Here is an 18,096-nt window from a genome sequence, read left to right on the forward strand (position 1 = left end):
AAAAAAAAAAAAAAAAAAAAAAAAGAAAAAAAGAAAAAGCTACAGTTTGGTCCCCATTCTGGTCAGCATCCACTCACTAGCAATGGCAAGCTGGTTCAGATCTTGTCTCTGAAAAATGTTTTTGTCACTTGCAAATCTGCTTCAATTTTCCTGCCCCCTATTCTGCCAGCTGGTTTCTAGGAATGGTTGGGAATGTAGTTTGAGTAGAAACCTGGGAGGATGCAGCAAAATTGAAGGGACAGGTGGTAAGTAGCTGGCCAGCCTGGAAGCCTTCTCCTCTTGCTGGAGATGGTTTTTTTTACCGGCAAATCATTTTTCCAACAAAACTCTTAAGCACATATCTTCAATTGTGCCCCTCAGTTCTCTGATTCTGTCAAGGATAGTAGCTCTGTATGTGAAGGAGTTTGTTACATCACTGAGGACTTGGCTGGATCTTTATTCATGCCTACAACAGGCTTAGAAAAGGAAGGTGGACGCTTCAGATCAACAGATTCAGCTTCCATTTGTGTAGCAAGTTGCTGCAGCAAAATCTAGTGTGTGGTGAGATCTTTCCAATAGCAGAGGTTCTACTGGATCTTCTCTAGTGTAATTCGTGGCCACCCCAAGTCTGGTGCTGGGATGGCATGCTGGCTTCATCTCTGGTGCCAGCTCCTATTGATTATAGTGATTGCCTGGAGTGCTGTGTTGAGGAGAACTGAGAGGCCACATACAGGCTTAGAAGTGATTAATTAGCAACGTCTGCTGTGCGAGGGGAGAGGAGGTGACTACAGCATGCGTGTTATGCATTTGCTGAACGTGATGGATTCCACAATCAGGCCCACCCTTGAGAGCCTGAAGTCTCATTTGTGTCTGTATATTTTTGTCTTTGAATTCGAGTGTATTTATTGCTTTATCCCATAGTTAAATATAAATAAATTAGGAATGAATGATTAGTTTGAGTTATAAAATTACCTGTGTTTCATTGCTTGCTTAAGAATTATGTATCTATGCCAGGTTCTGTGGCTCAGCCTGTAATCCCGCACTTTGGGAGGCCGAGATGAGTGAATTGCCTGAGCCTGCGGGTTCGAGACCCGCCTGGGCAACTTGGTGAGACCTCATCTCTACAATAAATCAAAAAAAATGAACCGGGCATGGTAGCGCACACCTGTTGTTCCAGCTACTTGGAAGGCTGAAGCAGAAGGATTGCCAGAGCCCAGCGGGTCGAGGCTGCGGTGGCCGGGAGCGGCCACTGCACTCCAGTCTGGGCGACAAAGTGACTCCAACTCAAAAAACAACAAACAAACAAACAAAACAAGAATTATATATCTATATCTAAATTATTCTCAGTTCTTTTACTTCTGAAATAAGTAAATTGTTCTCTTAGCTGTTTATGAATTTGTCTTGCTTAGTTGATACATGATTCTGACCTTCATTTTTTTAAGTTTGGCAGAAAATACTCCTAAATTCTGGGGTAATGCCTCTTATCAAACTACTGATAAATGAACAAGAGTCACTTGAAACCTTGAGGACTCAGCAGGTGGCTGTAGCAGACTTGGAGGTTAGAATCACTGTAGAACATTCCTTAAGGAACTGTCGTGTGTGTATTGTCAGCTGGCTTCTCTTCTTATGCACCGGAGGTAGTGTTCAGTGTAACCACTGAGGAGGAAGGCATTCCTTGTATTTTGTTTAGTCTCCTTTTTGTGAATCAAAGTATGTCTTCCTGATTTGGCAAGTGACAAAGTATGCTCTTTCATTGAGGCAGTAATGAGAATGTTGAAAATATAAGCAAAACTTTGAATGAGGACTTTTAAAAATATTTTCTTACTAAAGAATAGGCTTTTAATGAATCATGATCAAACATACATAACATAAAATTTACCATTATGTTACATGTATAGTGCTATAACATTAAGTATATTTGTATTGTTGTACAGTCACCACCAGCTTCCTTCTCCAGAGCTTTTTCATTTTCTCTTACCCATTAAACACTCTTGCCATTAAATGCTGATACTCCTTTCCTTTCCCCACCAGCCCCTGGTGACCACCATTCTAATGTCTGCCATTATGCAATGAATTTGACTATTGTAGGTACCTCATATAAGAGGAACCATAGGCCGGGCTCGGTGACTCGAGCCTGTAATCCCAGCACTTTGGGAGGCCAAGGTGAGGGAATTGCCTGAGTGTATGGGTTCGAGAACAGCCTGAACAACTTGACAAGTCTTCGTCACTACAATAAATCAAAAAATTAGCTGGGCATGGTAGTGTATGCCTATAGTTTCAACTACTTGGAAGGCTGAGGTGGAAGGATTGCCTGAGCCCAGCAGGTTGAGGCTGGGGTGGCTGTGAGTGTGCCACTGCCCTCCAGCCTGTTCAACAGAGTGAGACTCCAACTCAAAAAAAAAGAGGAACCATAGAATATTTGCCTTTTGGGAATGAACTTCTTTTACTTAGCATAATGTCCTCTAGGATCATGTTGTAATATGTGTCAATTTCCTTCCTTTTGAAGGCTGAATGATATTCCATTGTCTGTATATACCACATTTTGTTTATTCATCTTTCAGTGAGTACGTGGGTTGCTTCCACCTTTTGGCTGTTGTAAATAATGTTGCTAAGAACATAAATGTACTTACATCTATTCAAGTTCCTACTGTCATTTCTTTTGGGTACATACTCAGAAGTGGAATTGCTGGATTGTACCCTTTTTAAAATTGTTATACTGTTTTCCTCAGTGGCTGCATCATTTTAGGTGCCACCAGCAATGCATAAGGGCTCCAATTTCTCTGCGTCTGTTTTAACACTTGTTTACTTTCTACATTTTTGATAGTAGTCATCCTCATGGATGTGGGGTGGTAACACATTGTTGTTTTGATTTGTACTTCCCTAATGATATGTGATGTTGAGCATATTGCCATGTGCTTATTGGCCATTTGTTTATTTCCTCTGGAGAAATGTCTCTTCAGTTCCTTTGCCAATTTTTTAATCAGGTTCTTTGTTTTTTGTTGTTGAGTTCTAGGAGTTCTTTATATATTCTGGATAGCAATCCCTTATCAAATATATGGTTGCAAATATTTCTTCCCACTCCATGGGTTTTCCTTTTGCTCTATTGACAGTGTCTTTTGATGCACAAAAGCTCATAATTTTTTTTTTCTTTTTGGGGGGTCGGAGTCTCACACGGCTACTACAGCCTCTACCTGTTAGACTCAGGTAATCCTTCTGCCTCAGCCTACCAAGTAGCTGAAACTACAGGTGCCCACCACTACACCCGGCTAATTGTTTGATTTATTGTGGAGACAGTGTCTCTCTAAGTTGCCCAGGATGGTCTTGAATCCCTGGGCTCAGGCAATACTCTTGCCTCTGCCTCCCAAAGTGCTGAGATTATAGACGTGAGCCTCTGCACCCAGCCTTAATTTTGATGAAGTCCAAGTTATTATTTTCATGTTGCCTGCGCTTATCTAAGAAATCATTACCATCTACATGAAGATATTCAGTTTTCCCCACAACTTTTATTAAAAAGACTATCCTTTCCCCCGTTGAATGGTCTTGGTACCCTTGTAGGAATTTATTTCTGGGCTGTATTTGACATTTTAAAGTTAGGTGTGTAGTCTCATCATTCCTTTTTTTTTTTTTATTAGGAGTCTCACTCTGTCGCCCAGGCTGGAGTGCAGTGGCACACTCACAGCCACTGTAGCCTCGACCTGTTGGGCTCAAGCGATCCTTCCACCTCAGCCTTCGAAATAGCTGGAACTACAGGCGTGTACCACCATACCCAGCTAATTTTTTTGATTCATTGTGGAGATGAGATTTTTGCCATATTGCCCAGGCTGGTCTCAAACCTGTGAGCTCAAGCATTCCTCTCTCGCCTCAGCCTCCCAAAGTGCTCGGATTGCAGGCTGAGCCACTGCGCCCGGCTTTATTATTTCTCATTCATATTATTGCAAAGCTTCTTAGCTATTCTCCCTAATTCAAGTATCATTTCTGGTACATTTTTGCTGTATTGCTGATTATGTTTTATAAGTTTTGCCTACTTTTCTCTTTGCCCTTCTTGATTATGATGGGTCCTTGGAGGGAGGGGATTTTGTCCTCAAGACCTAATGCCTTACATGTCATTGGTACTGAATAAATATTTGTTGAGTGAAATTAATTACCTTAGAGCTAAAAAAAAGAAAAAGAGAGAAGGAACTGAAAGACATTGGGTTAGGTATCAACAATGTTTTTCATTTTTAGAAATGCTAACTGGTTTATGTGGCTTTAAGGAAAGACTTCTTTTGTCCGCTAATCATATTTGCACTTTTCCCCTTATACTTGCTACTGTGATTGCAGTTATTACCACCCACTTCCTAAAAAGAATGAATCTGAAAGAAATTTTGAGAGGAAAAGGAGAAAACAAGAAGAAGGAAAAGGGAAGCCGAAAGAAATCAATCTTATTCAAAAGCATTTAACAAGTGACACTTGAAGTAGAGTCAGAATTGACTCGGGGTGCTAAGAAGTAGTGAGGTGCTGTGAGAGATGCCATCCTATAGACAAACATAACACATGTTCCCTAGCACCTTTTTTCACAAGTGCTTCTTGTGCCTGTGGAAATTGGGAATAGATGAATAATTAATTATTTGCCTTAGACTATAACATCTCCATGAAGAGTGGCTTTTTGTCTAACTTTGATGATTCTACTTGCTTGGCCAAATTTGTGAATAAATGAAAACTTTCAGTCTTATCTTTATTAAAGGAGACTGTTGAAAAAAGACATAAAAGCCTTTAAATCAGTGACCTGTGTGGTATTCCTTTATGATACAATGAGAACAGTGAGACAGGTTCTTCCAGTGCTCTAATGTGTGTGATTGTCACTTTCTTTATGGCTCTATTTGGAAGATGTTACTACATGGGAGAAACAGAGAATAGCAGGGTCAAAAAAAAATGGGTCTGGTTAGCTCGCCAGAGTTAAGGATAAGAAGAAGGTATGTAAGGCCAGAAGCCATCACCAGTCAAAGAATATGCATAATTCTTCTGTTTTAGCTCTAAACCCCTATCCTCTCCAACATTTCAAAGAAGTGGTATGGTCTGGTGTCAATCTTTGATTTTCTTTTGACTTCTCACAGTTTGGAAGATTTTGTCCTTAATATGCAAGTGATTCTAAAGTTTGGTACATTTGGGCCTCCATATCTGTGGGTTCCACATCCTTGGATTCAACCAACCACAGATCAAAAATATTTAAAAATAAAAAACCATAGTATAACAACTATTCATGTAGCACTTATAATGTATTAGGTATTATAAGTAATCTAGAGATTATTTAAAGTACACAAGAAGATGTGCTTAGGCTATACACAAATAGTTGTGCTATTTTCTATCAGAGACTAGAGCTTCAATGGATTTTGGTATCCAAGGAAGGTCCTGGAACCACTTCCCTGTGAATACAGGGGAACTACTGTAGTTAAAGAGTTAAAGTCTAACTGGAGGCTGTGGAGTTATCCAAGTCTGGGAACTTGAAATGGATAACTTTTAAGAGTCCTAGGGACTAGATGGTTCTCACATTCTTTTTAGCCCCAATATTTTACAGTTCCAGTTGGTCACTAAACTGTCAGAGTCATTCATATTGGGGAATAATGCTAATCTCAAAGGGCCAGATTAATCAATTGGTGAAACAAATTATTGTGGTATATAATCATCTCTCTGACCTTTTGACATTTTTGAAAGCCCAGGGTTTATAAGGTATAAACCCAGATAGGTCCACAAAAGTTCTCATTAATTCTAGCCAACAGGTCGCTTTAGAATTTCAGTTTTCACCTAGTGATACTCCAGTAATTTCAAAGAATAAATGCACCTTTTAAAGGCAGCTTACTTTAGAGTGGTACACACTAATTGGGAAGAAACTGACTCAATAGTTTGAAGCCTCTGAAATCCTTGGATGAAGTACAAATGCTGAGATGGAAGTGTAGCATGCTATTTGTATATTATTTCATTTCATGAAGTGGTAACTTGGCAGAGTCATATTTAGAAGTGATTGCACTCCATAGTCCTTCTCCTCAGCCCTCTTTTGTGTGGGTATAATCTACTGCAGTAGTATCATAGACATTTATGCACTGCTGTTTGCATAAGCCTTTTCTTGGAAATAACCCAACAAAATAGCACACACTGCTAGCTTAGCACAGTTGGGCCTTCTCTAAGGCTCATTTTCCCATACATTGAAAAAACAAAATCTCTAGTTAATGTTAGTAGGATGATGTCCACAAGCAGGATATTCAAAGATAGGCCTTTCCTCTCTCTGTTCCTGGCTCACCGCCTAAGGAAGGAGGTCAGAGGCCCAAGTGACTTAATTCTGTCCAGATTTATGCCTAATGGAAACAGCAAATTCAAATTGGCATTATCATTTATTATCTTACTATTTATGAAACTTATTCTTCATTGCATTTAAAGTATATTTAGCAAATATATTAACTATTCCATGACATCTTACTAGTTTTAAAAATCTGATAGAGCTAAATCCAATGCTATGATTCTGCAAATAAGTATTATAAATGACTTAGACATGTCACCTTCAGAGTGTATCTCATTTTTAATCATATGAATAAAAATGTGGTCATAGGTATAAATAAATATTTGTGGATTAAAGATTTTCCACCTTTTGATAGAGTGGACTCACTTTTTTTTGATGTTTGTATTATAGTAATTTCGAATAGTATAATAGACTCCCATGCACCCTTCACCCCCAGTTCAGAAGTTATAAACATTTGCCGTATTTTTGACTGATTAAAAACTACATTACTAAAAGTTTGGAAACTAGAATGAAAATGACCTGTGGTTCCATCCTGCTTAACTCGACTCTCAGCATCTTTTGCATTTTCTTTCATTCTTTTTTATAGTTATACAGTTATTGTTTCTTGCTTCTTTTTGCTGAATATCCTAGGTAACTTGCTTGGGCATTGCATATTTAGTATATGGAAGATGAAAGTCTGTTTCCAAGGGTATGCTCATTCCTATTTGAAGTGGCCTCTTCAAAAGCATTATTTCATGTTGCTACATAATCACCTTTTTAAGGAAAAAGTGATGTTGGGGTACCATTTTTTATTTACTGTATAACATGTAGGAGCAGCACTAGGATAGAAGTTGCTAAGGATGCAGAGGGATAAAAGATCTCATCTCTACCTTCAGTGTTTATGCTCTAAAGTTGAGGAACCCGACCCCTCTGATACACACAAAAAACATATGGTTAACTCAGACCCACTCGATAATCTTCCTCTATCTTAAAACAGTTGTGCTGTATAACATAAATTAGTCATCGGGGAGGAAAAGGCTGCAATACTCACAGTCATGGAAATTGTGGGATGTACACATCAGGCGATGGAGCATCTTGCAGAAACCTTTTAGAATTCTGGTTGCCACAACCTCCCAATTGGAACCAACTTAAATGTCCTGAATTAGGAGAAAGGATAAACTGTAGTATATTCATACAATGGAATATACTTAGCAATAAAAAGGAACAGATTATTAATATACAGTCAGCACTTTGTATTCATGGGTTTCACATCTGTAGATTCAAGCAACCTCAGATAGAAAATCCTCAGGAAAAAAATTTCAAGCCGGTCTCAGTGGCTCAGCCTGTAATCCCGCACCTTTGGGAGGCTGACGTGAGTGGATTGTCTGAGCCCGCATGTTTGAGACCCGCCTGGGCAACTTGGCGAGACCTCATCTCTACAATAAAGCAAAAATTAGCCGGGTGTGATAGCGCACGCCTGTAGTTCCAGCTATTGGAAGGCTGAGGTGGAAGGATCGCCGGAGCCCAGCGGGTCGAGGCTGCGGTGGCCGGGAGCGGCCACTGCACTCCAGTCTGGGCGACAGAGTGAGACTCCAACTCAAAAAAAAAAAATTCATCTGTACTAAACATATAAAGACTTTTCCATGTCATTATTCCCTAAGCAATGCAGTATGATAACTATTTACATAGCATTTACATTGTATTAGGTATTACAGGTAATCTAGAGATGATTTAAAGTATATAGGAAGATATGTATAGGTGATATGCAAATAATACATTTTATATTAAGGACTTGAATATCCCTGGATTTTTATATCCAAGGAATGTCGAAAACCACTGAGGACTGATTATATGCAATAGCATGGATGAATCTCAAAAATTTTATGCTGAGGCTAGATGCAGTGGCTCACGCTTGTAATCCCAGCACTTTGGAAGGATCCTTTGAAGACAGGAGTTTGAGACCAGCCCAGACAATATAGCGAGACCTCGTTTCTACAAAAAAATTTAAAAATTAACTGGGCTTGTTGGCACTTACCTGTAGTCCCAGCCACTTGGGAGACTGAGGGGAAGGGTTGCCTGAGCCCAGGAGGTCAAGGCTTTGGTGAACCCTGATTGTGCCACTGCACTCCAGCCTCAGCAATAGAGTGAGACTCTGACTCAAAAAAAAAAAAAAAAAAAAAAAAAAAAATGCCGAGAGGAGTTAGGATACGTACTGTATGATTCCATTTATTTGAAAGTCTAGAAAAAGCAAAACTAATCCGTGCCAATAGAAAATGGAAATATAACGATTGTTGACTGGGAAGAGGAGGGGTGGAGATTGTCTGATGACAGGCAGGAGAAAACTTTTCAGGGTGAGTAAAACATTCTATATCTTGTTAGGAGCATGGATTACATAGAAGCTATCGTTTGTTCAGTTTAAGTTTCTTAAGATCTGTGTATGCAGATGTCAGTTAGGAATGTCAGTTATATCCTAATTTAAAAATGAAACACAACTCTATTGACTCTTTGTTTTAAATCTCACCAGACTTTTGGATTAAGAAATGAACCACAATTATGTACAACCACCATCATTAAATGTTAAAGCTAGAAACAGCTTTACAAATTATCTAGTCTAATTCCACTGCCTTGGTGAAGAAAAAATTTGAAAATTGCTAATGATAAAACCTGCTAAAGCTACCTTCTGCATTCAAGAGGAGAGTTAAGCAATTTTACCAATTGGTGTATGCCAGCAGAAAATAAGACAGAGGGACAGATTTGCTAACAGCAATGCATCTTGAAGTATAAGCACTGAATCTGGATCAAGACATTTTACTTAGATGTGTTTGGCAGGAGATGTTTTCTGACTGCAATTGATCTGATCAGGGAATGCACAACATTTTCCTGCTGCCCATGATCTGGCTGAGAAAGAACTTGCAAAAGCGGCATTGTAGTTAATAAAGGACACGTGGGGTTAACGTTGGTGTGTCTGTGACCTCACCTTCCCTCTGTGGAAATGATCTATAAGATTACCAAAGGTTTCATGACCTTGAGAGCAGAAAAAAGACACATTTGGGTAGATGGAGTTCAAAAACCACCCCCTGCAGTTTTTATGCTAGTCTTTTAAAATTTTCTCTCAGGTCTACTAGTCATTTCATTAATGTTAGATGATGTTCTGGTTTATTATTGATTTTAGATTTTTAAGTCCCTATTGAAAATATTTAGGTGGCTGTTAAAATCGCTAGAACTTTTAAGGTTTTTTAACACTTAGTTTAGCTATTTTTAAAATTCTGGATTGTGTTTTGGGTTTTATTATGAGATGCTGCCATGTACTTAAATTTTCTTAATTTAAAAACTAAAACTTGAAGGTTATTTTCTTCATCTCTGAAATCATTATATTTTCTAATTGAATTTTATTTGATCAAGTCCTTATGGAAACTTATGTTCCCTGATACTGACCTCACAAATCATTTCAGGATCTGTTGGTAAGACTACCTTTCAGAGTGGCCATGGGTCCTTTTAGTGTCTTCAAGAGAATTAGTAAACACCCCATCAAGTTATTTTTATGGTGAGTGGTTAATAGAATTAAACTAAATTTTCAAAATTACCATTGTCAAGTTATTTGAGTTTTGAGAAATTATAGTTTCTCGTGTAGACAACTTTTATATGATAACGATAATAATCCTTTCTTTGTAGTTGTATCTGTAACAATTCTTGTTTTTTCTGTATTAGATAATATAACTTTGGCTTGGCTTACTTATGAATAATGTGGTTTATGTAAATGATTTAGTGAGATGAAAAAAATTTCATTTCTTGGTCTCCTGGTATTAAAATAATTATTCTTTAAAATATCTACACACAAAAGGACAAATGATTCCACCCATAGGAGGTATCCAAAGTCATCAAGATCATAGTAATAGCAAGTAGAATAGTGGTTGCCAGAGGCTGGAGGGAGGAGGAAATAGGAGTTGTTTAATGGGTATAGAGTTTCAGTTTTGCAAGATGAAAAAGTTCAGGAGATCTGTTGCACAACACTGACTATACTTAACACCACTCAACTGTACACTTAGAAATGGTTACTATGATAAATTTTATGTGCATTTTACCATGGTCCAATGTAAAACCTATATATTTTTTAAATGTCTACTATGTTTTGCAATTTTGAGATAAGGAAACCAGTTATAACCAAGAAATGTAAAATGTATTTTAAATTGATCTGTTGTCTTCAGATGAGCAGATCTTTCTTTTTTGTCGCTCCATGCACAGCTTTCTCTACCTTGTGTGTTGTGCTTCAGCGTGATTTTTCTCGGGGCAGCTCCTTATCCCATCTTTTTCTCCACCTTTAACTACCCACCACTCCTACATTTTTTTCCCATTTATTTACTTATTTATTTATTTGAGTTGAAGTCTCATTCTGTCACCTAGACTGGAGTGCAGTGGCACGCTCCCAGCCACCACAGCCTTCCTGCTGGGCTCCGGCAATCCTTCCGCCTCAGCCTTCCGAGTAGCCAGAATTACAGGTGCGCGCTACCATGCCCGGCTGATTTTTTGATTTATTGTAGAGATGAGGTCTCGCCAAGTTGCCCAGGCAGGTTTCGAACCCGCGGGCTCAGGCAATCCACTCACCTCAGCCTCCCAAAGGCGCAGGATTATAGGCTGAGCCACCGAGCCTGGCTCACTCCTACATTTAAGCTTCTCCAAGTTGCTTGCTTGGTGGATTAAAAACAAATTTCAATGGCATATAATGTTAATTGACTGCTGTCTTTTTTTCTACCTGTAATTGGGGACATTAAAAAATTATGGAGCAGCCTCTGTGTGTCAGGCATGGTGCTGGTGCTTCCCAATACATGTTTTGAGAATTGATTGTTTATCAGAAATGGATTATGGTATCCAGACTTAAGGGAAATTTTGATTATTATTTTTAAGATTACTTAGGCCATTGGAGTATTCTTGGGACAAATTATAAATAACTTCATGAGACTATATTCCTAAGGAGAGTATATTTTTGTATTAAAAAGTGTGTCTTGCATGTGTTTTACTAATACAGGGAATTAATTCTCAGGATGTGGATAGCTATAATGTCTCCAAAGTGTTCATTATGCCAGATTTGTCAGATTTATGTCATTGGGGGCAAAGCTCAAGGGAGAACACGAGAGTACATATTTCCTTCTAACTGCCCCTCACTGCTCATGGCCAGCGCGCTGTATAGTAGTGAAAGGAAAACCATGCATCAGAATGTTTGTTTTGAGCAGTTATTTTTAGCAGCAGATCGGAAAATTATATTTTCATTTTAAGATATACCGTATTATTTGTTATGAGCATTCCAAGAAGAGTCAATAATTTTAGACATGCATATGTGAATGCATGTGTATAATACATGCACGTGTGTATGTATGTGTGAGAGAGAGAGAGACTGAGTCTGAGACTGTGTGTGTGAGAGAGAGAGGGAGAGACAGGGAGAGGGAGAGAAAAGAAAAAGACATCCCCTTAATAGCAGGAGGGGGTAGAGGCTTACTCAGTCTATTATCATAAAGCTCTGCTAATGTAGCTTCTGAGTCATGTGACTGCAGAAAAGGCTATTATCTCAATGAAAAGGAAACCAGTTTTTAGAGCAAGCAATAGAATAGAAGCAGGAAGAATTTTCGAGTGTTCCTCCATGCTGGATTGTCAAAGGGGGATCTGTCTGATCAGCAGCTAAAAAAGGATTTGTGTGGCTAGTTTGTCAGCTATCGTTAGAAACAAATGATAGAGGAGATAAGCGGCGGGGTGCTCAGCATGTGCTTAGGTTTACATCAAGACATAATGTTGGTTTGGGTTAATAGAAGAGATTTATCTCTGAGGCAATAAATGTATTGCTGATTGTGGGGGTTTTTTGTTTTGTTTTGATTAGTGATGTATGGTATTTGTATTTACATCACTGGTGAAAAGAAAGAGAAGCCGCTGAGCTCTGATTTGAACTGCAGAGGCTGTGGACAATTACAAGGTGTGTTTCAGAAGTGCTCTGACTTAATATTTGGTAATGTTCTTGGAATTCTGTGTGCTTGTGGATTGGATGTGCGTGCGTTGTGGATGGGAGAACTGAGCATGACAACCAGGCGGTGATAGTGTTCTCAGGAACAAATAGATACAATGTGACCCAAATTGATTCCATGGTCCTTCTTTCTTTTGTGTTTGTTAAGTGTTTAAGGATTACTTGCAGTTTCTTTATGTGGCCAAATACAGTGTCTTGCTTTCTTTAGGAAATATTTTGGTAAGCATTTTTTGCATTTCAGGAGGAGAATCTTAATCTTTAAGGATGCAAATCTTACTTATCAAGGAATGAATATAACTGTAAGCTTTATATCTTTATGTTTATTATTTTATTATCCTTTTGTAATTCCAAGCTTAAAAGAGAGCTTTGTGGTAAATTTGGAATTATTTAATTTTTGACTAGGTGATAAAGATTTCTTTTTTGGCTGAGGCCTTGATTCAATTTTTCTGTTATGTGTAATGTCTAACTTTCTCTGATTGATCTTTATGCTACTGTTTGCAGAAAGCTAAATAACATTCAGTTAATCTTCAGACCGTACTTGTCCACTTTTGCTCATGCTAATGCTGTTAATTCTCTTAGCAGTCTCCACCTTTCTCTTAACCTTGGAAGGTGTAGTACTTAAAAATCTGAGATTGGTGAAAGATAATCATAAGCTTTATCTGAAAAGGGTTAGCTATTCTACAATATTTATCCGAAGAATGAATTTGCTGTGTTTCATTTAACTTCTAGAGCAAAGTGTATGTATATGTCCAAATCACATATGATTTGGAAACTAAACTGCATTATATATATAGTTCCCTTTTGAAATTTACATTGGAGAAGATAAGAAACCTATCAGGCAATTTATACAGTGTATAGACAGTTTAACAAAGAATTCATTCTTACTGTCTCTTCTAATGAAAGATGGTGAGAGCAACTGAAACGTAATTTTTAATTCTACTAAGTGCAGGAGATTCTTCTTGCTTATAATATCTACAAACCATATCTTGTCACAGTATAGTTTAATAAATCATTAATCTTATTACATGGAATTTTCTTTTAAAAAGCAGCCACTTCTGGCACCTTAGTTTTGTCTTTCTCCATACAAAAATAACTTGGTTCAAATAGGCAGTTAATTAATTCTGGATTTTTTTTTAAGCTATCGAACTCTCCCACATTCTTGTAAGACAGAGTTAAGTACTGGTTTCGTCCCAAAAAGCACTAGCATCGTATGTTAAATATTTTGAATTATAAAATTTTCAAAGCAGTATTGTTTAAGCTTTTTTTGTTTACCTTTGTTTTTGCTTTTTAATTTTATTTTGTTACCTTATCTAAAACCTTAGAATGATCCAATAATTTCGGGAAAATGTAGAATATTTTTATTGAGCACCTATTTGTTACCACAAGACACTCTTTGAAACACTATAGGAAAACAAAGGCAAATAAGCGATTTAATCCAGTAAAGCAACTTAACTGACATTGGAACTTAGCGTCAATAAATATCATTATGCTGTATCTTACGAGAATTGTAAATGGTTAGAAGGAATTTTTTTGTAAAACTTATCAGGCTGTTCAAGAGTACCTCCATGATGACTTTGTGAATAACTTTTCACATGAGCAGTTTGGATGGTAGATTTAACTATTCTGCCTCCGTGCCAGTTCATACTGCCTTTGTATCAGAACAGAAATACTTTTATTTTATTTATAGTCTCCCTAAAATTAGAATGCTTGTTTTCCTGAAAGTGTTGTTTTACTCCTGGAACATGAAATACCAGTCCTTTACAAAGGTAAAGTATTTTCATAAATGTATTTATATATCCAGTTATCTTTTTAAAAAGTCTTTACTTTTGGAGGTTGAGGAGTGAGGAAGCACCCCAATCTTATTATTAGAGTTGAGAGGTACACATTTTGACGTCAGGGTAGTGTCTAAACAAGCCAGATGACTAGCTTGCAAATCCTGCTACACTTCAGAATTCCAACCACAATAATTAACCACAAATATTATAATCGGGTCTGATCTTGCCAGGCTGAGAGGGTTTGTTTCTTGGAGTGATCTTTAATTTGTAGCAAAGATAGGGTAAGAAAAGGTGGAATTAAAGATGATCTTAGTATTTAGTGTTGTAAAACTCAGTAAAATGTGTTCATAGGGCTTTTTTGTTTTTTAAAAAGTAAAAGTTTGGGAAGGTTTAGCCAAGATTAAAGTACTGAGCTATATTTTAGAGACAGTTTAATTCTCTGGAAGCCAAGGGGATATAAAAATCATGAAGTGAAAATGTCTGTTCAACAACCTGCAAATATTTCCACGGTACCTCTTAAAGGATTTATTCTAAAAATTATCACTCAGAAATACTGAGAGAGGTTTAGAATCAGTTGGCTTACCCATTTCTCTCACAGGTGCTATCGTCCTTGACATTAAGAGGTAAGACTTGGCATTTTCTGGTGTACATTTTAGTAACAATGGCTCTTTTCACCAGGTTCATAGTTGACATGCAGCGTTATGGCTTATAATGTAATAATCACGAATATAATATAACATAAACATACATTTATTTTCTTTTAATTTTAAAGACTGTATAGTTATTGCTATTTATGTTTTTTTAAAGCTTTTGTAAGAAACTTCAAATACTGTAATCTTAACTTTGAATTGTTTCTTTAAAAACCGGTCAAGTCGAAGAAATATGTTGAGGGAGACACTAGATGTTTGGTTTCATCATTTTAGATGTCAAATAAAATTGTAACAGTAAATTCATTGGCTAGAATAAAGGTACATAAAAACATACTATGAGACTTATACTTAAAATGCATGTTTTGTTTCTGTAAGTCCTTATAGACTATAATGAAAATGAATAAGTGTGATTTTGAAAATTTATAAGACAACAAGAACTGTTTTGTTTTTCATTGTTTATTTATTAGCCTTCCCAAATTTTGTTCTCATCTTAATGGGGAAATGTCCGTTTTTATTTGTTGTTTTTATATATACGTATTAAACGACAACAGTTTATGGACTTTTACTTTTTCCTGTCTTTTGATGAGGAAAATGACTTTAGCACAACAATGTACTTTTCTTAACTACAAAGGTGACTTTTTTGTAAATTATATACCAGTACTGTTCTATTCACCTTTCATACATTAATTCATTTAGTCCTCACAATAACACAGCTTGTACTATCCTATTCCTATTTTACAGTTGAGGAAACGGAGACACAGAGAGGTAAAGTAATGTGTCCAAGCTTACACAGCTAATAAATAGTGGAGCAGGATCAAACCCAGGGTGTTTGCCGCCAGAGTCTACACTGTAAATTGCTATGTATAATGGGTTTAAATGGTGCTAGGTTCTATTGGAGTTGCTGATTTATTATAGTATGAGGACAAGATGACCATAGGGACAAGAAGTGAATTACATTAAGGTTGAAGTAGTTTATTTTTATTTGTTTTTTGTTTGTTTGTTGAGTTGGAATCTCACTCCATTGCCCAGGCTGGAGTACAGTGGCATGCTCATGGCCACCCCAGCATCGACCTGCTGGGCTCTGGTGATCCTTCCGCCTCAGACTTCTAAGCAGCCAGAACTACAGGCATGTGCCACCATGCCTGGCTGATTTTTTTTATTTTATTGTAGAAACGAGGTCTTGCCAAGTTGCCCAGGCTGGTCTCGAACCCATAGGCTCAGGCAGTCCACTCGCCACAGCCTCCCAAAGTGCTGGGATTACAGTCTGAGCCACCAAACCTGGCCAATTTTTGTTTTTTGAGTCGATGTCTCACTCTGTCACCCAGGCTGGAGTGCAGTGGCACAATTATGGCTCATCACAGCCTCAACCTCCTAGGCTCAGTGGCTGGGGCTACCGGTGTACACCACCACTGCCAGCTATTTTTTAATTTTTTGTAGAGACAAGTCTCGCTAAGTTGCCTAGGCTGGTCTTGAACTCCTGTCTTCAAGATTCTCCTGCTTTGGTCTCCCAAAGTGCTGGGATTATAGGTGTGAGCCACCACACTGGCCTGGTTTTTATATTTTTAATTTTTGTACTTTTAATGAATTTCTGTTTTAATGAACTCTTAAATATATTAAGAGTAAAATATCATTTAGAGAGCATTTGGTTTGCATTGAAAAAGAAACATATTCATGAAAATTAACTTCCAGGTAATTCAAAAATCTACCTTAGAGGAAGGAGATGTGAGAGAGAACATCAAGATGAGATAGGAAGGGTTTTTATCAGAAACGGACTGTAAATTGTCATGAGATTAACGGGGTGGGAGAAGCTCTGTAGTTGTGGGAGAGCTCCAAGATGTGTTACATATTTTCTTACTTAGTTTCTTCTCCTTTTTCTTGGCAAATGGACACCCTGTTGCTTCCAAGGTCCTTTACTCACTGCGTTGCTATGATGGAGCTTTCAGGTATAAAAACCACAGAGAATCCAAATTAAGATTCTTGTTTTCAGACACTGAGAACACCCCTGGAGTGTAAACTGCTGACTTGAAATTGTTGTAAATCATTTTATGTCCATGCAAATTCCCTAGAGAGGGGTTCTTATCTACATAATCTTTCAGATGGGGAGCCCTTGTTCTTGTTCAAACTTTAATGATTTATAGCCCCTATACTCTTTAGTGATGTCACTCTTTCTGGTCAGTATTTATGAGAGACAAGGATTTACCCCTCTAGATCCTTGTTATCAGATCCTTGGGAATGAGAGAGGAAAAGTGTGGATATAGCCTTTAACTTGTCTTTGGTCTTCTTGATGTAGGCTTATGTTTGTTTGTTTGTAAAGTGCAAAAATAACCAATTTCATTTTTACACTTAAATCTTCTTGAGCATTTATTTAATGGCTGTTTGTTGTAAGACTTTTATCAGGTGCTTCACTAGAAGAGGAGGGAAGTAACTGTCTCTCTGGAAGTGAGTAGAGGACTGATCAGGGAACACTTAGCAGAGAGAAGATGGAGCCAATTCTTTTTTTTTTTTTAAACATATTTTTTATTTTAAAATTGTGGGGTACAGTTAAGGGTTAGGTATACAAATATGCGTGGTTCAGGCACCCTGGAGCCAATTCTTAAGATGATGCTGGGACGGTGATCACTAGGCACCAGAGTTACAAGATACACCAGGTCTTCACTGCCCAGAATAGAAGACACTAGCCACAAGTGGCTTTTGTGTATCTGAAATGTGGCTAATCTAAATTGAGTGCAAAACACACCTAGATTTTGAGGACAGTATTTTTTAAAACATAAAATATCTCAATAATTATTAAAATATTGATTACATGTCAGAATAATATTTGACCATATTGTGTTAAATACACTATATTAGCTAAATGTCATTTTACTTATTTCCTTTGACTTTTAATGTAGCTGCTTGACCACTGATGGCTTACAGCACATTTCTGTCCTCAGTGCTTCTCTGAGCAGGAAGGATAGCATGTGCAGAGGGAGAAGGCATTCGATAGTAGTCTTTCTTACAGACATGTATCTGTGCCAGACTCAGGAATACCATTCGGAGCAGGAAGGTATAGATACTTCCTCAGCCCATGGTCTTCGTATCAATAACTACAGATTAGAAGCAACTTGAAGTCCACATTCCTTAACATAAAAGGTTCTTCCATGATCTGCATCTGGCCCTCCAGCTTCATGCTGCCAGCATTCTCACCTTCCCTCTACATTGTGTTATGTAAAGTTGTGACAAGCACTGAATTGGCAAACAATGAGTCATTGCTTTGAGGGATAACACAAGGCTAGGTTCCTACAGGCCTCTGGTCACATTTTAGTCATCTGATCAATACATTGCTGTATTTTATGTGTGTTTCTGTTTAAAGACACCTTATTTAATATATGTTTTTGACTCAATATTGAACATACCGCCAACGGCCCCATAACTCCTGCCTGAAGAAAGCTTGTC

General features: G+C 37.7%; 1 protein-coding gene across 8 annotated transcripts in view; it reads left to right on the plus strand.

Moving 5' to 3' along the window:
• Positions 1–18,096, plus strand: part of NCOA2 (nuclear receptor coactivator 2) — a 303,080-nt gene that overhangs the window by 149,195 nt on the left and 135,789 nt on the right. Inside the window, exon 1 of one of the 8 annotated variants that reach the window (XM_021718739.1) lies at positions 11,814–12,188. The exons of the other annotated variants lie outside the window; for them this stretch is intronic. The gene's annotated coding sequence lies outside the window, so the exon portion shown is untranslated. Of the gene's footprint in view, positions 1–11,813; positions 12,189–18,096 lie in introns of those variants that run through there. 8 annotated transcript variants of the gene reach the window in all.

The sequence above is a fragment of the Carlito syrichta genome, unplaced genomic scaffold (genome assembly GCF_000164805.1).
Source record: "Carlito syrichta isolate Samal-C Ts95f unplaced genomic scaffold, Tarsius_syrichta-2.0.1 Scaffold313380, whole genome shotgun sequence".
NCBI lineage: Eukaryota > Metazoa > Chordata > Mammalia > Primates > Tarsiidae > Carlito > Carlito syrichta.